Below are 16580 nucleotides of genomic sequence, written 5' to 3'. Positions count from 1 at the left end.
CAAAATAAACTTATAGAGAGAAATTGACACATATCAAAATCATACTAACAGAATATATTTTAATCTATTAGTGGTTGAGAAATTTACATTTAATCCAAATACAATTAAGGGGGCTATGCTACACCCTTGGTTTTGCCATTGCTCAGTGAACTGATACTCCCTCAATGTGCATTTTTAGCCCTCTCCCTGATAATATTTGTCAGCACTCGCTTGCCTTGGTGATTGCCACCTGAACTCAGTCTGCATTTTGGCACAGGTGCACTGACACGTAAGTAGCCCAGTGATGTGCACACAATATGGGCACTCACTGAACCATGTCTTCTGCCTGTGGCCACTGCTACCGTGATTCACCTGAAAAAAGTAGTGAGCAAGTGGCTTCAGATAGGAGGAGGGAGTGGAGAACATCTTTTACATATTGTATGTCTTCTGACATCATTCCATCAATGCGAAGGGATGCAAATTGAGTTCAGGCAGCAATCACTTTGGGGAAGCGAGCACTGTCAATGAGGATCAGAAAAAAATGCCAAAAATGAAAATTTTAGGGCATAACTCTGCACTTAGACCGTGATCATGCCAAGGCTGCAAAAATGTCTCCTCATTTGCATAAGGATTAAAAGAATGGATTTAAAGTCAATTTCTCAGCCACTAATACACTAAAATGTATACTACTTGTATGATTTTCATAGGAGAAAGATGACTCTATACATTTTCAAGTAGTTTAGCTTGCATTTTGGGGGTGACAAACCTTAATTAGCTATGCAAATCATTATGTCATACTGAATGTACACCTTGTGTACATATGTGTATACTCATGTTCTTTTTAAAATGCTAAATAACCATTGGTCCGTGTCATAATTGTGGAAAACATGTATTTAACCACCGAAAATAGTTTGAAAGGTATCATTTTTCTAGTTGACAATTAACCGTACATATGTATTCAAAGCTTAAAAATTGAAATAATGATAATGACTAGTTCCAAATGTTTGATGCAGGGCATTAAATTTCATTCTGAGAACACAGACCTTTCTGTGGGATTATATTATTAACTTCAATTAAATGTGCTATTTGGTCATTTGATTAAATATGACTGACTAAAATGTCTTTCAGTGAGTTGCCATAAGTTAGATTCTTACTCTATTGAATTGAAGCTTTTTTTTCTCAAAGGGATTTCAAAATAAAAAAAAACAGGTTCTGAGTTATATTTGTACCATGAACAATCCCTTTAGCAATATGATTGTTTGATATTCAGTCAAGGCCTAAATTGACTGCCCAAGTATAACATCAAAAAATTGTAAGACAATACATATAGTGGATGATCACTGTTTCACCGTTTGAACTTGCTATGTTTTTATATTAAGCTCCACAAGAGCAGAGCTCTGATCTGTGACTACGATTTCACTACAGTGCCTACAGGAACAATGAAGTAGTCTAAGACATGCCTCCTGGCTCGTGATTGGTTCAGACTGCTGTTTCAGCCCTCCCCTGCAGATCTGCTTCTTTATATTCTTTATGTTGTGTATAAGACATGTTTATCACTTGTTTCCCAGGGAGTCAATGTTTAAAGAGCTAGTTCAGAATAATTACTAAAAACAGATTACTAAACCAACAGTGAGAAAAAGAGGATTATTAGGTAATTTCCACACATACACTGAAGGGAATGAGCCTTAGTATGGGGAGTCTAGAGTGTTGCTTTACATTGCAGTTTAGTTAATTTGCCTGTGTAAAACAGGAACAAATAGAGCAAAATAATAAAGAAGACTGCTTATCTGCATTATATACGTGTGGCTTTAGAAATGCATATAATATTATGGTAATCTTTACCATTACTTAGATTACAGAATACAAATATTCAACAGATCTCTCCAAATACTAGTGTTACTTCTGATATATTCCACATAAATCCCCACAAACCTTATTTGTTGGCAAAACTGTTTCTATTTTTATAATGCTAATCCAGTTACTTATCCTTGGATATAAATCCTCTTCCTTTGTATAAATTATATTCCTCCATTATAGTGACAGATATTCTGCTGGGTTATACTGCTCATCTTTATAGATGCATTTTATTGGCTTACTTAACATGGTTTATTTCGATCCATTAGTTAACAATCCTCTTCCACGTTTATAGATATCTAAAAGAAGATGGAAAATCCCAAGGCTAAAGTGATGATGACAATTATTATCTCAAATGATTCTATTAAAGTTCTGTTGTCTTCCTGTTGCGTTGTATTGAATCTAATGATTGTTGGAAAATGTGCAGTATAAGATGCCTTCATTTTCATACCCATTAAATAGTATTGTAATATTTATAAAGTCTTGCAAAATATCTATGCAAGACAAAATCTTCTTCTGGCCAGGAATACTAATAAATACTCTTCGAAGCAAGAACTCTGCACAAAAAGTTTTGGGCTACAAGAGTTTTTGATAAAGTTTCCACCTGTATAATCATTACTTTAGAGTTCAGTGTTACTGAGAGCCTCAAAGAAATAAAAATACATATAAGAATGGAGGTTTTTATTATCCTAGATATACTATTTAAATTGGAAAAAAAGAGTTGTAACTTGGTAAAGGCAAGCTTCTGTAACTTTGTTATAATTAATTGTATACCTGTGTATGTAAATATAATGCATTCCTATTTTGCAGTCCAAAACAAAGGAAAAAAAAACTATTTGTAATATAGAATAAAGTTTATTTAAAAAAGTGTTATTTTTTCTTTTTACATAAACTAGGGGGCAGTGCATGACACATAAATTACCTTCTTGGTGTTTTTCTGAATCCTACCTCCATAGATCCTACTTTAGTCTTAAAGAAGTTGTCCACTAGTTGGACAACTTCTCATACTGCACAAACAAGAAGTATTCAGCTCACCCCTCTTCACTCCTGATCACACCTCTGACGCACGGAAACACCCTGACCCGGGTGTATAGTGCATGCACAACATAAAGAAGGATTTTTCCAGCGTCTCCAGGAGATAAAATGATAATTGCTTTATTGAGAATATAAAATCTTCATACCATCAGGTAAAAAACGACATAAAGAGGCGTATGGAGGGGAGCAATTTCCTACGCGTTTCACCCTAAGAGGGCTTAATCATGGAATGCGTAAGAAAGGTCTCCAAGCAAATATTTAAACACATCAAGAAACAGGTGAACCAATAAGGTGAAAAACACACCCATTCATTTAGCATGAACAAAACCAAATTTAAATCAACTGTGCAAAGGATGGAGACCAACACACGAAAAGAATATGATGACAAAAAAGATAAAAAAGATAAAAAAAAAGGGTGGAGGAAAAAAGAAAGAAAAAAGAAAAAATTAAAAAAAAAAAAATACTAGTGTATAATATAAAACAGTTAAAAAACACACATTAATGTTATAAAGAAGCCATAGTATATTTTGATGGTGTTATAACAAGAGTCTTGCGATTTACAAACAATTTATGTATAATTTATTGACAAGAGGGAAAAAAAAAAACACAAAAAAAATAACATTTTCTTTTTCTTTTTCCCTGTTTCATCTTCCTGCTTTTGTTTCCCTCTTCCTACTTATATTCCCTTTTCTTTTATTATGGGGAAAATAGGGTAACATGGAAGAGAAAGAGATGCCTAAGAATACTGCATGATTAGATCTCTCCTCTTATTCATACCATGCGGCATTCTAGTACCCAATTTGTAAATCCAGAAAGACTCTCCATTGAGAATCTTTCTGCGGTGGCCCCTCCCCTAGTTGGTTTGTACACCTTTTCAATGCCAATGAATGTAAGGGAATCCAGGCACCTATTATGAATAGTAATAAAGTGCCTCGAGACTGCAGAAACATTTACTGCAGAAGGATTTAATGTATCAGACATATGTCTGCGTATCCGCTGTTTAAGAGGACAAGTTGTACAACCTACATATTGAATTGAGCAAGAAGTACATTCAATAAGATAAACAACATTAGGGGTATTACAATTAATAAAATCCCTAATGTTGTAAGTTAAACCAGTAAACATAGAAGTGAATGATTTGCATTTTTTGACATGTTTACATGAAATGCAAAAATTATGCCCACAGCCAAAAAAGCCAGTACATGATAACCAATTTTTGGAATTACTTTATTTATTATTATTACTGACTACTAAACTAGGTGACAAAATATGGGCTAAATTAGGCGCCCTTTTTGCTACAAAATTAATATTATTTTTTTCTAGAATATGACAAAGTAAATTATCCTGTGATAAAATCGGTAAATGTTTTTGTATTATTTTTACAATATCCTTGAATTGCGGAGAAAAATTGGTAGAAAAAGTTAATTGATGATTGATATTGTATTTATTTTTGTGATGATCTGAAAAAAGATCCGATCTATCAATTTGATTCACTATCTTTTGGGCTCTATTCATACACCAGTTAGAATACCCCCTATGTTTTAGTTTAGTAATAGCTTTATTAGTTTCATGTGGGAGAAGATCAGACCTGGAACAATTACGTTTAAGTCTGATCAATTCTCCAATGGGGATATTTTTCACCGTATGTGGAGGGTGACATGAACTGGCTAACAAGATGAAATTAGAGTCAGTTTCCTTATGGTAGGGAAGAATGTCAATTATGTTGTGGTTACCAAAAAGAGTCACATCCAAATAATTGATGGTATACGGATGGACTAAAAAAGTAAATTTAAGGTTAAAAGAATTTTGATTGAGATGATTTATGAAGGAATGTGCTGTAGCAACATCTCCCTTCCAAATAAATAATAGATCATCAATATAACGTGTATAAAAAATTATATGTTCTGAAAAATTATTATCATCATCAAAAATATAAAATTCTTCAAAAATGGCGACCACAATGTTAGCAAGGGAGGGGGAAAATGTCCCTCCCATGCTAACGCCACACTTCTGAAGAAAAAATTCCCCATCAAAAGAAAAATAATTATGTGTCAACAAAAAATTAATAGCTGTGATAATAAAATTTTGAGTCTGTGGAGGATAAGAGCTATGTTTCCTGAGAAACACCTGAAGACAATCTATGGCTACATAGTGTGGTATAGACGGATATAGGCTGACAATATCACAAGTCAGCCACATATAGCCTGCTTGCCATGAGATAGAATTTAAATTATTTATTAAAGATTTGGTGTCTCTCAGAAAGCCTGGCATGTCCCTAACTAAAGGTTGCAAAAAATGATCTATCCAAGCACCCAGTTTTTCTCCAAGGGAACCTATGCCTGATATAATAGGCCTGAATGGTGGTGGAAAGATACCTTTATGGAGTTTGGGGAGGGCATGATAAATGGGGATAATAGGAACATACACTTTTAAATATTCATATACAGTGGGGAAAAAAAGTATTTAGTCAGTCAGCAATAGTGCAAGTTCCACCACTTAAAAAGATGAGAGGCGTCTGTAATTTACATCATAGGTAGACCTCAACTATGGGAGACAAACTGAGAAAAAAAAATCCAGAAAATCACATTGTCTGTTTTTTTTTCATTTTATTTGCATATTATGGTGGAAAATAAGTATTTGGTCAGAAACAAGCAATCAAGATTTCTGGCTCTCACAGACCTGTAACTTCTTCTTTAAGAGTCTCCTCTTTCCTCCACTCATTACCTGTAGTAATGGCACCTGTTTAAACTTGTTATCAGTATAAAAAGACACCTGTGCACACCCTCAAACAGTCTGACTCCAAACTCCACTATGGTGAAGACCAAAGAGCTGTCAAAGGACACCAGAAACAAAATTGTAGCCCTGCACCAGGCTGGGAAGACTGAATCTGCAATAGCCAACCAGCTTGGAGTCAAGAAATCAACTGTGGGAGCAATAATTAGAAAATGGAAGACATACAAGACCACTGATAATCTCCCTCGATCTGGTGCTCCACGCAAAATCCCACCCGTGGGGTCAGAATGATCACAAGAACGGTGAGCAAAAATCCCAGAACCACGCGGGGGGGACCTAGTGAATGAACTGCAGAGAGCTGGGACCAATGTAACAAGGCCTACCATAAGTAACACACTACGCCACCATGGACTCAGATCCTGCAGTGCCAGACGTGTCCCACTGCTTAAGCCTGTACATGTCCGGGCCCGTCTGAAGTTTGCTAGAGAGCATTTGGATGATCCAGAGGAGTTTTGGGAGAATGTCCTATGGTCTGATGAAACCAAACTGGAACTGTTTGATAGAAACACAACTTGTCGTGTTTGGAGGAAAAAGAATACTGAGTTGCATCCATCAAACACCATACCTACTGTAAAGCATGGTGGTGGAAACATCATGCTTTGGGGCTGTTTCTCTGCAAAGGGGCCAGGACGACTGATCCGGGTACATGAAAGAATGAATGGGGCCATGTATCGTGAGATTTTGAGTGCAAACCTCCTTCCATCAGCAAGGGCATTGAAGATGAAACGTGGCTGGGTCTTTCAACATGACAATGATCCAAAGCACACCGCCAGGGCAACGAAGGAGTGGCTTCGTAAGAAGCATTTCAAGGTCCTGGAGTGGCCTAGCCAGTCTCCAGATCTCAACCCTATAGAAAACCTTTGGAGGGAGTTGAAAGTCGGTGTTGCCAAGCGAAAAGCCAAAAACATCACTGCTCTAGAGGAGATCTGCATGGAGGAATGGGCCAACATACCAACAACAGTGTGTGGCAACCTTGTGAAGACTTACAGAAAACGTTTGACCTCTGTCATTGCCAACAAAGGATATATCACAAAGTATTGAGATGAAATTTTGTTTCTGACCAAATACTTATTTTCCACCATAATATGCAAATAAAATGAAAAAAAAACAGACAATGTGATTTTCTGGATTTTTTTTTCTCAGTTTGTCTCCCATAGTTGAGGTCTACCTATGATGTAAATTACAGATGCCTCTCATCTTTTTAAGTGGTGGAACTTGCACTATTGCTGACTGACTAAATACTTTTTTTCCCCACTGTATTTTCTGAGAAAAAATGCCCCCCTCCAAACCATCCTGAAGTAATTTATCCATTTTACTTTAATAAAAATTAGTAGGGTCTCCCTGGCGATGTAGGTAGGTTTTTTCATCAGCTAGAATATCATGATTTATTTTAAAATAAAGTGAAGAGTCTAGAACTACGACCCCTCCCCCCTAATCTGCTTCCCTAATAATTAAACCTGTGTTGGATTGCAGATCTTGCAGTGCCAGAATTTCTTGAGGATACTGCTCACTGGGTCACCATAAAATAATAAAGCTTATACTCACCTATCGTGCTGGCACCGTTCCCTCAGTGTCAGCACTCAGTCTCCCCCAGGACCCTTATGCGGTGTTGTGACACGTGATCTCGGCGTCCAATCAGCTCCGTCATCACTGTCCCCGCTTCCTGTTGATTTGAGCCGGAAGAGGAAGTCTGAGACTAGCAGTAGCCTGGACTTCCTCTTCATGTTCGATTTGTCCGAAAAGTGGAGACAATGATGTCAGCCCTGATTGGACGCTGGAGTCATATGTCACAACACCGAATGACAGCCTCGGGGAGAGCGAGTGCCAACACTGTGGTAATGCTGCTGGTACGGGAGGTGAGTATAGGCTTTATTATTTTATGGGGGCCAAACATTTTGCTCAAGAAGTGGTTGTCCTAGTAGTAGAAAACTCCTTTAAGTGTATTTCCGAGCTAATATACAATAAAATAGTTAATTTTAAATAATCTGCTAGGACAAATGTATAATAGTATAACAGGCTTTATTTTACCTAGAATAGCCCTTTAAAAAGTTACTTTAGGCTTCATTAGGAAACAACATAGAATCTACACTTATTATGCTGTTGTTGAAGTTGTTACAATCTGGTTTAGATATAGTTGTAGCAAAAAACAAACTCTAAAAGCACCATGAATGATTGATCATTGCACTGAGCAATTACACACAGATTATGTTGCACAGACACCTCAACAGAATGTGAATAAGTGGCTGTGCTACATATTTTTGGCTGCTGTTTAATGATTCTACCATAGCATGATACACATTTAGGGTACAGAATACAGGTATATAATTTGGAATAAGGTTTAATTTCAATAGTCTATTATTTTATTAGGAAGACCCAAAGGGTTTCAAGTCACAGACACAGGATGTAGCATACAAACTTTGGTTTGGGATAAGGATTCATTATGCAGGCAGTCTAAAACTACAGAACAGAGAATCCAAAACTAAAGAGTGATCACTAGGAACATGAAAAGACAAGCTATGTGCTGCAAAGTAGTTTTAAAAGACTTATACAGTATTGAAAACTCTGGGTAACAGAATATGGGGTACAGTAAACACACTTCGATCTCAAGCTTCAGGAACAGGATCAGATTCAAGGTTCAAAGGTTGGTAATTAGAATTTAGTGGATTTGAAAATGTCATGAAATTCTTCTCAAACTTGATTCTCCGCAGATTGATTTGCTCTTCTCTATTTGTAATCCAAGAGCCCCAACCTTGTAAAATAAAGCCAAAAAGTGTTCATGGTACAAGTTCCGGTTTCAGAGTGCAGAATCAGAGTACAAGGTGCAGATATGGTCTACAACCAGAGCATTGAACTTCTTAGAACAACAAACTGATAGTGAAGTTATTGTATAGATGGCAATTCATTTAATCACTGTCTACTGCAGTGAAGAGAGGGGAAAGGTTGGGTGTCAATGTTTGTTTGCATCAAAAATAACCCCAAAACTTTATAATGAGAAATGAACAGTGGATGTTATGGTTTGCTGCAAACATCTGATTCTGAATCAGAATTTCATTTCAATATGCTAAAAATAACTATGCAAATATAGTTACATCATTTTTTAAAACAGATAGTCCAGTGTCAGCTTTAATTTCCTAGAGTCACCTTGTCTATTGAGGTTTCCTCAAATTTAAAGGGGTTGTCTGGACTAGAGTGAGAAGTCTACGATTGCAGACTTGTGAATCCTCCCAGTGCATGCACTGTGCGCTGTGAGGATTCACCAGTATCAGTGTTGAGAGAGGCGGTCAAGTATGCGATATGCATTCTCCGGGGCAGAACCTGTCAAGCAGGCGTGGCCTCAATCAATCCACTTGTACAAGTGGACTGTACCTTTTTTAAACTAATTTTTAGCTGTAACCAAACCAAAAAGGGGTCAATCTCATAATTAAGATATCATATAGAATAGTTTCTATAGTAGATCTGAACCAGAGAAAGACCAAAGAGAGGAGAAATAATTATAATAGTAATTTCTTTATTCAAAATGCAAGAATAAACAATAAATATGTACATAGTGGACAATCTGCTAAAAACAATATAAAGAGACTGTAGGTCACTGTATTTTACTCTCCTTAATACCCAGTACAGTTGAAGGTTTATACAATTGCAACAACACCTGTATGGCAGACACTCACTAGGATTTGTAAATATATGTGATTGAATAACAATACAACATACATCTCTATATTAATAGAATTTCATAGACATATATAACACTTTGCAGTGACCACAAGAGCATATACACAGCCAGAATTTACAAAATATTATATTCATAGGTGCATATGGAGCTGATAATAATTAACTTATATGGTCAGGTCAACATAATCAGATTACGGTATATGGTAAATGGATGACAAGTTTGTGCAAAGACTACAATTGTACTGGCAACATAATGAGATCAGGTGTAACAGATTACACTTCAAGAACAACACAAGAATATAGACTATCAATTACTGTGGATATAATGTAGCTGCATATAAGTCAGGATCTTATATAGAGATGATTAGCATTAAGGGAAAAATGCTTAATAGAGATATAAAGTGCTAGTAGTGTTGAAAGATAGATGGCGTGACAAAGTCAGTGATTACCTGTTACATGATAACGTGATTACTAGTGATGAGCGAGAATACTCGTTACTCGAGATTTCCGAGCATGCTCGGGTGTCCTCCGAGTATTTTGGGCGTGCTCAGAGATTCGGAGATTTAGTTTGTGTTGCCACCACTGCATGATTTGCGGCTGCTAGACATCCTGAATACATGTGGGGATTGCCTGTTTGTTATGGAATTCCCACATGTATTCAGGCTGTCTAGCAGCCGCAAATCATGCAGCTGCGGCGACACAAACTAAATCTCCGAGCACGCACAAACTGCTCGAAGACCACCCGATCATGCTCGGAAATCTCGAGTAGCGAGCATACTTGCTCATCACTAGTGATTACATGATACTCACATACATATGCATACTGTATATGTACACTACTGTTCAAAAGTTTGAGGACAACCAGATAATTTTGTGTTTTCCATGAAAACTCATAATTTTATTAATCAAATGAGTTTCCAAATGAATTTAAAATCTAGTCCAGACATTGACAAGGTTCAAAAAAAGATTTTTCTTTGAAATAATAATTTTCTCCTTGAAACTTTGCTTTCGTGAAAGAATTCTCCATTTGCAGCAATGACAGCATTGCAGACCTTTGGTATTCTAGCAGAATTTCACCCCATGCTTCCAGAAGCCCCTCGCACAAGTTGGTTTGGCTTGACGGGCACTTCTTGAGTACCATACGGTCAATCTGCTCCATCAACAGCTCAATAGGGTTGAGATCTGTTGACTGCGCTGGCCACTCCATTACAGATAGAATACCCACTGCCTGCTTCTTCCCTAAATAGTTCTTGCATAATTTGGAGGTGTGCTTTAGGTCATTGTTCTGTTGTAGGATGAAATTGGCTCCAATCAAGCGCTGTCCATAGGGTATGGCATGGCGTTGCAAAATGGAGTGATAGCCCTCCTTATTCAAAATCACTTTTACCTTGTACAAATCTCCCACTTTACCAGCATCAAAGCAACCCCAGACAATCACATTACCTCCACCATGCTTAACAGATGGCGTTAGGCACTCTTCCAGCATCTTTTCAGTTGTTCCGCATCTCATAAATGTTTTTCTGTGTGATCCAAACACCTCAAACTTGAATTGTGTGTCCATAACACTTTTTTCCATTCTTCCTCTGTCCAATGTCTTTGTTCTTTTGCCCATATTAATCTTTTCCTTATTAGCCAGTCTCAGATATGGCTTTTTCTTTGCCACTCTGCCCTGAAGGCCAGCATCTCGGAGTCGCCTCTTCACTGTAGAGGTTGACACTGGCGTTTTGCGTGTACTATATAATGAAGCTGCCAGTTGAGGACCTGTAAGGCATTAATTTCTCAAACTACAGACTCTAATGTACTTGACTTGTTGCTCAGTTGTGCAGTGGAGCCTCCCACTTCTCTTTCTACTCTGGTTAGAGCCTGTTTGTGCTCTCTTCTTAAGGGAGTAGTACACACTGGTGTAGCAAATCTTCAGTTTCTTGGCAATTTCTCACATGGAATAGCCTTCATTTCTAAGAACAAGAACAGACTGTCGAGTTTCACATGAAAGTTCTTTTTTATGGCCATTTTGAGAGTTTAATGGAACCAACAAATGTAATGCTCCAGATTCTCAACTAGCTCAAAGGAAGGTCATGTTTATAGCTTCTCTAATCAGCCAAACTGTTTTCAGCTGTGCTAACATACTTGCACAAGGGTTTTCAAGCGTATTCTAACCATCCATTAGCCTTCTTACACAGTTAGCAAACACAAAGTACCATAAGAACACTGGAGTGATGGTTGTTGGAAATGGGCCTCTATACACCTATGAAGATATTGCATTACAAACCAGACGCTTGCAGCTAGAATAGTCATTTACCACATTAACAATGTAAAGAGTGTATTTCTGAATCATTTAATGTTAGCTTCATTGGAAAAAACTGAGCTTTTCTTTCAATAATAAGGAAATTTCTAAGTGACCCTAAACTTTTTGAACGGTAGTGTACATACTGTGTATATATGTATATAGTATATGACATATGGTATATGAGTTGCAGAAACAATATAGAAGTTAAATACATTTCAGATAAATCATCAAAGTCCTCTTTTAATCCAGATGTCCGTTTTGTATGGCTGTTTCCTAGCCATGTTTTTCACATATAGAACATGTACAAATTATAATCTATGGGATTGTTCACTTGTCCTTATTTTTTCACGGACCGTGTTTCCTTGGGAAAATCACAGAGACATGCTTTTTTATATCGGCATAAGGGGTGAAAAGTACCAATCTGTGTCTATGGGTCTGTAAAAAATACGGTCAGCACACAAATGGAATCCATGTGCAGTCCGTGATCAACATAGCAAAGTACAGAAGAAGCATTGTAATTTATATTTTTATTTTTTAAACCACACATGAAAAAAATGATAAAACACTGATGGTAAAACATACACTGACATACCGTGATGAAATTCGGATTCAAAACACTGATGATGTTGTTTTTCTTTTGCTTTATTTCACAATGCTTATTAGTCCCTCAAGGGGACTTGAGCATGTAATCCTGTGATTGCATAAGTAATCCACTGTACTGCATCAGCCTGTCAATGAAACATTGACAGGTAGGCTATCAAATTCGGCTTCTAGGAGGATCTGATAAGATTTGTGGCAGATTTGGAGGCACTGTTCGACCTCCCATTACCAAAGCAATGCAGTCACACCCTGCAATTACACTGTAGAGGTACTAAGGGCTCATGGAGGAAACTCTAAATCTGTTAAACTGCTCATGTGCCACTGTTACCTTTGACAGCAGAATATGTGATGTTAATCTGTTAGCATTAATGAGAACAGATATATTTTTATCGGTCAGACTCCTGCAGCTGATAATGCCGGTAGAGAAGTAGTACCAGGAGATCATCATGATGGATATATTCTTGAAAAACCACAAACTAGCATGTGATCATGATGGATACATGCCTCAAATAGTGTTATGAGGAAACATCACCCCTTGGCTCGAGCTATTTCCAGAATTGGCTTTTTCTATGATCAAAAATCATGATAATATAGAAAAATATTAGAGGATGAAACACATCCTCATAGAGTACTTCTGGTATAGAAAAAACATGTGAAAGCAAGTAAACACTATGGCCATGATTCATGTTGCCTTTGCATCTGTTTTTTTGTCTATTTTTGGATGTTTTACGCACTGTTTATGTTTGCACCCAATTCATTATTTAATTTGCGCCTTTTTTAAATATTATTTTAAATACTCTCACCTGCTTTTTTCAGTTTTCTTCTTTGCAGCCAGAGTTTAGCAGTTCAGGTGCAATTTTGCTCCAGTATACTTTCCCTCAGTGTATTTCCAAGTACAGGATGGGCCATTTATATGGATACATCTAAATAAAATAGGAATGATTGGTGATATCAACTTCCTGTTTGTGGCACATTATTATATGGGAGGGGTAAAACTTTTCAAGATGGGTGGTGACCATGGCCGCCATTTTGAAGTTGGCCATTATGGGTCCAACTTTCTTTTTCTCAATGGGAAGAGGGTCATGTGACACATAAAACTTATTGAGAATTTCACAAAAAACAATGGTGTGCTTGGTTTTAACATAACTTTATTATTTCATGAGTTAGTTACAAGTTAATTACCACTAATAAAATGTTTTCAAAGTGTGTTGGATTGTCATTGCAACCCTCTTCTCCCACTTTATTTTTAACAAAACAAAGTTGCGTCTAAAACATCAAAATGGCTGCCATGGTCACCACCCATCTTGAAAAGTTTCCCCCCTCTCATATACTAATGTGCCACAAACAGAAAGTTGATATCACCAACCATTCCCATTTTATTTAGGTGTATCCATGTAAATCGCCCACTCTGTACATCATATGTGCACATAGTAACTTTTAGCGTATGTGTTCACTGAGTCTTTTTCAGCAAGATTCTGCCTGGAATGCACCCAAAAAAGTGCTTAAAAGGAACCTGTCAGGAGTATTGTCAGGATGGCGCCGATATACTGATTAAAATAATACCTTGGTTGATGAAAACCGTCTGGTGGTTGTTGTTTAATCTGTATTAGTAGTTTAACGTTAGTGATATGCTCGTTCCCCCTGGAGGCCAGTAGGGGAGAAATTATGTGGTGCTCTGCTTCCATGTGCATCTGTATGACTTATGACCCCTATTTTACATACTGAATACAATATGTATTGAAAAAAAAAATCACATTCAGCAGGCAGACGCCGGCAGCCTGATTGCATCTATAATATGAATTAAAATGTTTTATTTAGTGATGGACATTTATACTAAAAGAAAATCTTTATTAAAATGACACTGACTGCACCTTCACAGTAGCATCTATCTGCGATTCGATATATGCTACTGTACAAGTGCCACCGGTGCCATTTTGTTAGAGGAAGCAAAAGTTTGCACAGTAGCATCTACAGGACAGCCGGCGCCTGCCTGCTGAATGTGATTTTTTAAAATTTTCAATACATATTATATTCAGTATGTAAAATAGGGGACAGGTCACTGATGGACCAGTGATCTATCAGAAGTCTGCATTATGCACATGTCATCTGTTTTGAGCTGACATGTGCCTCAGCTGTGGGTGGAATCACAATCCACCTTTGGCTGTTAACCAGTTAAATGCCGCTGTCAATTTCTGACAGCGGCATTTAACTCGTGCTTACTGGAAACGTGTCTGAACTCCCACCCATCGGTGAACCCGTCACATGGTTGCGGGTCACCGATGGGTTGGCACGACAATTAGAGGCCTCCAGCAGACCTCTATGGTTGTCACTGCTGGATTGCTATGAGCATTACCCGGTGGTCAGCACTCATAGCAATTTGAGAATTTCTGCTACACACAGGCAATCTGATCATCGCCTGTTTGTAGTAGAGTCGATCAGACTACTGCAGCTTCTAGTCTCCCATGGAGACTGTTGAAGTATGCAAATAGTAAAAAAAAAGTTTTTAAAAAAATAAAATACAAAAGTTCAAATCACCCCCCCTTTCGCCCCATTCAAAATAAAACAATAAAAAAATCAAACATACACATAACAAACACCACATTCAGAAGCGCTCAAGCTATCAATATAAAAAAAGAACTAACCTGATTGCTAATCGACGTAACGAGAAAAAAATTCAAAGATCCAGAATTTCGTTTTTTTGGTTGCTGCTACATTGTAATAAGATGCAATAGAGGGCGATCAAATGATCGTATCTACGCCAAAATGGTATCAATAAAAATGGAACTTTTTTTTACCAAAGTTTGGATTTTTTTCACCACTTAAATAAAAAATAACCTAGACATGTTTGTTGCCTATGAACTCGAAATGACCTGGAGAATCATAATAGTAGGTCAATTTTAGTATTTATTGAACATGGTAAAAAAAAAACAATTGTGGAATTGCACTTTAGTTGCAATTTCACTGCAATTGGAATTTTTTTCCCCATTTTCCAGTACAGAATATGTTAAAACGAAGTGTTGTTCAAAAGTACAACTTGTCCTGCAAAAAACAAGCCCTCACATGGCCGTTTTGACCAAAAAATAAAAAAGTTATGGCTCTGGGAAGAAGGGGAGCAAAAAACGAAAATGCTTTTGCTTTGATGTTTGTTCGAGACATTAAAAGGGTGGAGGAAAAGCGCCACACACTTTTTTGTGCTTATGCATTGCCCTACCTAAAAACCACACAAAGAGGTATCAGTTAGAATGTACAATAAGGGAAGAAAATATTTAATAAAGGATGGTGCCATAAAGGAGTACACTGCATGTAATAAGGGATAATTCTATACATAATAATGAAGAATGCTGTGGTTAAAACTGTCTTGTGCTATATATGACAAAGCAAGACACTAATAAAAGACAGCGCCAAACATAAAAAAGGGCACTATATAACAAAAAATGACAATAAACATAATAAGGGAAGACATTATATCATAAGGGTCAGTATGTAATAGTGTAACAGCATCAATCAAAATAAAGTATGTGTAATAATGGACAGTGCTACTGTAAATAGTAAAAGAGGTTGTTTTACAAAAAAGGCTGTTACTGCATTAATAATAATAATAATAATAATAATAATAATAATAATAATTTTATTTAAATAGCACCAACATATTCCTTTGCACTTTATTGCGTTACTGCATTTAACTCTCTGAAGGTCATAAAATACAGATACATAATAAATATTAACATCCAGTGACACAGTAGCCTGATCTGATTTGCTCATCTGATAATTTTCTTTAATTTCTTCTCCATTTTGTTGAATCTTCATATCTATGTTTTACAACCATAACTTGTGTAAACAGAGTTTGTTCCACAATAGTCTGCTGCACATTACTTATTCATCACATCACCGCACTTTCGAATACAAATATGTAACAACCCATTAACATCTGTTGCTCTCAATTCATTACCTACTATGCCTATCTACCCTCCAATTCATAACCCACTGTACTCTCCCCCAATTCAATTCACACTGTGCTCTGTCCCTAATATACAGCTCTGGCAAAAATTAAGACACCACCACATCAAAACCCTGTCATGAGCAGCCCAATCTCCAGACCAGAACCCCATAGAAAACCTCTGGAATGCAATCAAGAGGAAGATGGATAGTCACAAGCTATCAAACAAAGAAGAACTGCTTAAATTTTTGAGTCAGGAGCGGTGTGATAGACTGGTTGAAAGCTGTTTTTAAAAATCATGGTTATTGTCACGGGGCAGTAATGGGAAAACAGGAGATGAGGAACCTGGGCCCCTGAACTGACCATAAGGCAAGGGGGAGCCCTCTTTCCTTAACTTGGAGGTACCCTTGAAGATAGGGGGGC

This window comes from Dendrobates tinctorius, unplaced genomic scaffold (genome assembly GCF_039654945.1).
Source record: "Dendrobates tinctorius isolate UK_male_01 unplaced genomic scaffold, ASM3965494v1 ptg000281l, whole genome shotgun sequence".
Lineage (NCBI taxonomy): Eukaryota > Metazoa > Chordata > Amphibia > Anura > Dendrobatidae > Dendrobates > Dendrobates tinctorius.
The sequence above is the reverse complement of the archived record's forward strand: the minus strand, read 5'-3'. Positions refer to the sequence as shown.